The sequence below is a fragment of the Dipodomys spectabilis genome, unplaced genomic scaffold, assembly GCF_019054845.1.
Source record: "Dipodomys spectabilis isolate Male_0828 unplaced genomic scaffold, ASM1905484v1 ptg000054l, whole genome shotgun sequence".
Classification (NCBI taxonomy): Eukaryota; Metazoa; Chordata; class Mammalia; order Rodentia; family Heteromyidae; genus Dipodomys; species Dipodomys spectabilis.
In genome coordinates, this window is record NW_024870731.1 from 828,267 (window position 1) to 834,474 (window position 6,208).

Genomic DNA, 6,208 nt, shown 5'->3' on the forward strand with positions numbered 1-6,208 from the left:
TTATACTTCAGTCTGCCATACAGCAACTCTAAGACTTTTATTTATTTATTTTTGCACATTTTATTTTATTTCTTATTTTTTAATAAGCATTTTTTATTGTGAAAATACTGTACAGAGGGGTTACAATTACATAAGCAAGGTAATGAGTACATTTCTTATCAAGCATTGTTGCCTCCTCCTTCATTTTCCCCTACCATCCCCACCCTCCCATCTCCCTGACTACACTCCCCCCACTCCCTCCCCCAGCCAAAGTTGTAAAGTTCGTTTTTCGACATAGCATCTTGTATATCTCATTGTTGCAATGTGTCTACCTGTATCCCTGTTTAAACAATTTGTTTTTTCCCTTCCTCTCCCCAAATGATAACAACATCAAATACAGTGAAAACAGGGGTTATACCATGGGGGAGGGACATACAAAGCAACAACAACAAAAAAATCATGTGGTACCTTATAAATATGTTAGAAACAATAGCAAGAATGAAGAAAAACCACTATGTCCTTATCTTGGAGTTCATTTCACTTAGCATCATCTTATTTGACCTTTTCTGCTTGTCTCAGACAAGCCATTCATCTACTGAGGGGCATCTGGGTTGGATCCATATCTTATCTATGGTAAATAATGCTGCAATAAACATAGTTGTCCTGGTAGCCTTAGTATGGTCTTGTTTGTGATCATTCAGGTAAATGCCCAAATTGGATTGCTGGGTCATAGGGGAGCTCTATGTGGAGTCTTTTGAGGAGCCTCCAAACTACTTTCCAAAGTGGTTGAACAAGTTTACACTCCCACCAACAATGCAGTAAGGTTCCCTTCTGGCCACATCCCCTCCAGAACACACCCAAATAAACAAACTCAAAGATGAGAATGGAAACATCACCACTGAAAAAACCAAGATTAAGAACATTATAAAGGAATACTTCTTAAACCTTTATGCTAATAAGTTTGAGAACCTGGAAGAAATAGACCTTTTCCTAGCAAATATTGACATGCCAAAACTAAACCAAGATGAGTTAAACCAACTTACCAGGCCCATATTAAGCATTGAAATAGAAACAGCAATAAGAGACCTCCCATCTAAGAAAAGCCCAGGACAAGATGGATTTATAGCGGAATTTTACAAGGCCTTTAAGTCAGAGCTCACACCAATACTCCTCCAACTTTTCAATGAAATTGAAAGAAAGTTTACTACCGAACTCATTCTATGAAGCTATTATAACCCTCATCCCAAAACCAGGCAGGGACTCATCAAAGAAAAAGAACTACAGACCTATTCCTTTGATGAACCTCGATACAAAAATTCTCAACAAAATTTTGGCCAATCAACTTCAACAATTCATCCAAAAAAATCATACATCATAATCAAACAGGGTTCATTTCAAGGATGCAAAACTGGTTCAATATACACAAATCAATTAATATAATTCATCACATCAACAAGAGCAAGGATAAGAACCACATGGTTATCTCAATAGATGCAGAAAAAGCATTTGACAAGATCTAAGACTTTTAAAGACTTTCAAGTGTCTGAATTAGGTGACAGGAAAACGAGAAGAATAAAATACATTTATTTCATTCCTTTGGTTACATGTTATTTGGTAGGTTTTCTTCCCATATTGGCTTTTGAGATGAATTCATCTGTCATTTAACAATGAACTATCTTTACACAAATTTAATGATTATTTTCAGAAAACAATTAAAATTATAATTATAAATGACATGTGAATATTAAATTGCTTAGTTGCTTAACTGCCTTCAGAAAGCTCTCAAACTGATTTAACCTTGAATATTCTCTGAGATAATTTGTATATTAAAAACTTAGAGTTAATAACAATAATATTGAATATACCTGGTTCTTGAGGGTCTTTAGGAAATACTAAATGCCCTTTGCCAAGAAAGAGAGGAAAACTGGATTGTTCCTGCTTGTGGTTCTTGATTTAGTCAAAAATGGGTAAGATGAGCTCTTATTTTTTGGCTAGAATATACAAAAAGACAAGAAAAGTTGAGATTAAAATGATACATAAAATATTTTAAATCAAAGTCATTTTATTGATTAATGCACACTTGTATTGCCAATGTGCTTTCCACTTAGGATATCTTCATGAAAATCAATTTTGTTTATCAAATAAGAATTAGAGCACTAGGGTAATTATTTGGCAAATTCTATCAAGGTATATTTATGCACAGCAAACTGTTTCTCTTTTATTTGTTTTTCCAGTTTCATTTCCTCTTGTGCATAAGTCTAGTTTTACTCATCCCAGGCACCCACTTTGAAGAAGAGCTCTTCTTACTGCTTAGGTGTTGGGCATCTTGCCTGCTAAGTCTACCTGGTAACTGTGGTGGTCACAGCTGGTGCCTTTAAGGACATTCTACATTCCCCAGCAAACCTGAAAAATGATGGTGGTGCTATCTTGGGGCATAGTGTTCCAGGATTATAGAGAAAGACAATCTAGAGTTCCAGAAGGTGATCTATCTGTCTGTCTGTCTGTGTGCCAGCACTGGGGCTTGAACTCAGGGCCTGCATATTATCCCTTAGATTTTTTTGCTCAAGGTTGGGGCTCTACAACTTGAGCCACAGCTCCACTTCTGGCTTTTTTGGTACTTAACTAAAGATAATCTGATGCCCAGTGAGAAGTTGGATTTTTGGAGGAATAAAAAGTGTATCTGCCAGAGAGTTGGATTTCTCAATGATATTGACAGAATGGGACCAGCCTGGAAGAAACCAAAGAGGAGACCACATTCATGTGCTCTGCTCCTCCTCCACCTTTCCGGGTCATTTTCTTTCAGATGTGTCCCTTTTCAGCTATTGAAACTTAAAATTGACAACAATTTTGGTGTATAAACACTGAATAACTAGATAAGTAAAATATTATAAAATTTCCAAGTTTTAGACTGCATTTGATATTGTAAAAATCTTAGAATATGATTGGAAACTGAATAATCAAAGCATTTAAAATAGCAAAAGGTTAAGGTTCAATATGAAAAGTGTCTAAAAATAAATCCAAATTACATGACAGATTGAAATACACACTTTTTCTGGTCCTGCTGGGATTTGAACTCAGAACCTCATGCTTGCTACACAGTAATTCTACCACTAAGCTACATCTCTAGCTTAAAATATGTATTTTTGAGCTGGGTGCCAGTGGCTCATGCCTATAATCCTAGCTACTCAGGAGGCTGAGATCTGAGGATCATGGTTCAAAGCCAGCCCGGGCAGGAAAGTCTGTGAGACTCTTATCTCCAATAAACCACTAGAAAGCTGGAAGTGGCACTGTAGCTTAAGTGGTAGAGCACTCACCTTGAGCTGAAGAGTGGAGTTCAAGCCCAGAGTTCAAGCCCCATGACTGACATAAAGAAACCAAAAACATATTTTTGAAAAGCAATCACCTTGAAAACTTTGGGGAGAGATTATGGGGATGGAGTTAAATAGTGGTAAATAGAAGGTAAGAGGGACAAGGATACCTTGGAAGGACCTCTTTGCTGTTGTGGGATCACAGGATGAGCTGTCAGACTAAGCACATCTCCTGCAGCAAGTTTCCATTTAAAGAAGCTCAGAGGAAGGCAAGCCTTTACCCAAGCACCATGAAACTTGGGATCTGGGCTCCTCAGAAACAGTTCTGAGATTCTGAAGGTGAGGAATGAAGACTGGCTCAGTGCTGTGATGGGCATGCTAGGATCAAAGGACTCCTATTTATCCTTGGGACAAGACCTAGTCCAAATCGGTTTCTAGAAAGGAGATTTAGCTTCTGTCACTCACATCTAGATATCCTAGCAGAGTTAGGGAATTGGAAAGGAAAGGCAGAAAATCTGGGATAGCCTTAGACATACTTTATGTAATTTGTAGAGTAGATTCCTATCCTTCCCTAGCAGCTAAGTATAAATGAGCTTACTTTAGAAAGATACTTGTGCCCTCATTGCTGGAGAAGGGAAAATACCTTTTTCACTGGACTACTTTTGTATGTATATGTGTTTACAACTAACAAAGCACTTTTTTGTGCAGGTACTGTGACTCGAACTGAGGGCTTCTTGGTCTTTCTTGGCTTTTTTTTCAAGGTGGTGCTCTGCTACTTGAGCCACATCTTCACTTCCAGACCTTTTCTCTTCTTGGCCCCCTGACTTTGTCATCCCTCATCTCTGTCCTATATCACTGCCTAATTTAAGGGAAAAATGAGAAGAAAATAGTATTAAGATTTTTAGTGTCATGTTTCAACACAAAAAGAAATTCCCCAAGATCATGAAGAAGGGACTTAATTTTTAGCAGCCTAGGAAACACTGAGGAAGAAAATGGAGAGAATTGATTAACTCAATTAACATTTGGACAACAAATATCTACTACAATTTCCAAAATTAGTTTGTAGCCTTCTTTTGAAGGGAGCACATTTCAACACATTTCCATTCTCTTAGACTCACATGTACGTAGCTGCAGAATATGGAGGAGGTTGGCTGTTCTTAAGTGGTCAAATGTAGTCCAGAAGATGAGATAAGCCCTTACAGGCCAGACTATACTATTGCACAGGGCCTAGCAGTTATCTTGGGAAGGCATTAGCATTATTTCAGGAGTTGGGCCCGGCAGGCAAATGTTCAAGATTTCTGAGGGCCCAGCCTTTTAGTGTTCGCTGACAGGCGTGACGTTGACATACCTTGCGTCATATTTTGTACCTGTTTTCATCAGTTGCTTCGACAGCGATGACTAAAAGAAAAAAAATCATTGCCAAGAGATTTGAAGAAATCTTTGGGGAAATCCTACTAAAAGTATTTCCCAAAAGAAATTTCCCTCCCTCAGTCATCATTATTTTGTTTGAAGAGAGCCCAGACAAGGTTTCTAGTAGGTTCCTACAAGGGGAATGGAGAGAATAAACTCATCACCACAGTTTTGTTAGTGGTATGAGAGCTTTCCCCCTCCACTCTCCAAATACTGATCAAGGGTCCTCAGCCATTTCTGCTTTTGGTTCCCACAATGTGCAATCAGTGAACTCTCCCTTCACTTCCCCCTTTCTCTACTTTATTCTTAATAGCAACACTATTGGACATATTGTACTTATTTGTTTATTGTTCTCCCCTTCCCAAAAAGGCACTACCAATGAAAGGAGGAACTTTTGTTCACTCTAATAGGTTCTCAACAGATTCTTTTTCCTTCCTCTCCTTTCCTCATTCCCTTTCCCCCCTCCTTTTCCTTTTCTTTTCTTCTGGACTAGGGTTTGAAATTAAGGTGTTGCAGAAATGCTCTATCACTTGAGTCATAACACCAATCTTTTGTGCTTTAGTTTTTTGGATAGATTCTTGTGCTTTTGCCAGCAGTTTGGCTCAGATTCTGATCCTCCTATTTAAACCTCCCACATAGCTAGGATTACAGATGTGTGATACCACACAAAATTTATTTGCTGAAATGGTGTCTCACTGCCTTTTTGCCTGGACTGGCTTTGAACTGTGATCCTCCTGCCTCTTGAGTATCTGGGATAATAGGCATGAGTCACCACACCTGGGGCTTGAACTCAGGATCTGGGTGCTGTCATTGAGTTTTTTTTGCTCAAGACTAGCACTTTACTATTTAAGTCACAGATTCAGTTCTGGCTTTTTGGTGGCTAATTGGAGATCAGAGTCTCATGGACTTTCCTGCCTGGGCTGGACTTGAACAGAGATCCTCAGATTTCCTGAGTACCTAGGATTACAGTGAACCACTTGGCATCCAGCTTCAATGGACACTTTTGATGAACTAATAGAGGGCACTGACACACATATTAAATATTGTGGGTAAGGAGAAAAAACCTTCAGCTTCAAATGGGAACCTAACAGTTAAAGTTGCCTGGGGTTAGTTTGATATAGATTCGATTGCTACATGCATCCTTAGATCTAGGCAGCATGTCTCAGTGCAAGTAGCTTAGGAAATCCATTAACTTTACAAAGTTAATGTTAACGAAGAACTCTGGGGATTTGGCTAGAAATGAAGCTTGTAGTGTTAGATGCTTCAGAAGCCCCACCCTCACCCTGAAACAATACAACGGGATGAAGACTGGATAATTTCTTTTTAAAAATTTTATTTTATTGTAAAGATGCTGTACAGAGAGGTTATAGTTACACAGGTAAGATAATGAGAACATTTCTTGTTGAACATTGTTACTCCCTCCTTTGTTTTTCTCCTACTATCCCTTTCCTCCCCCACCTCCCCTACTCCATCCCTCCCCAGAAGTTGCAAAGTTCATTTCCAACACAATG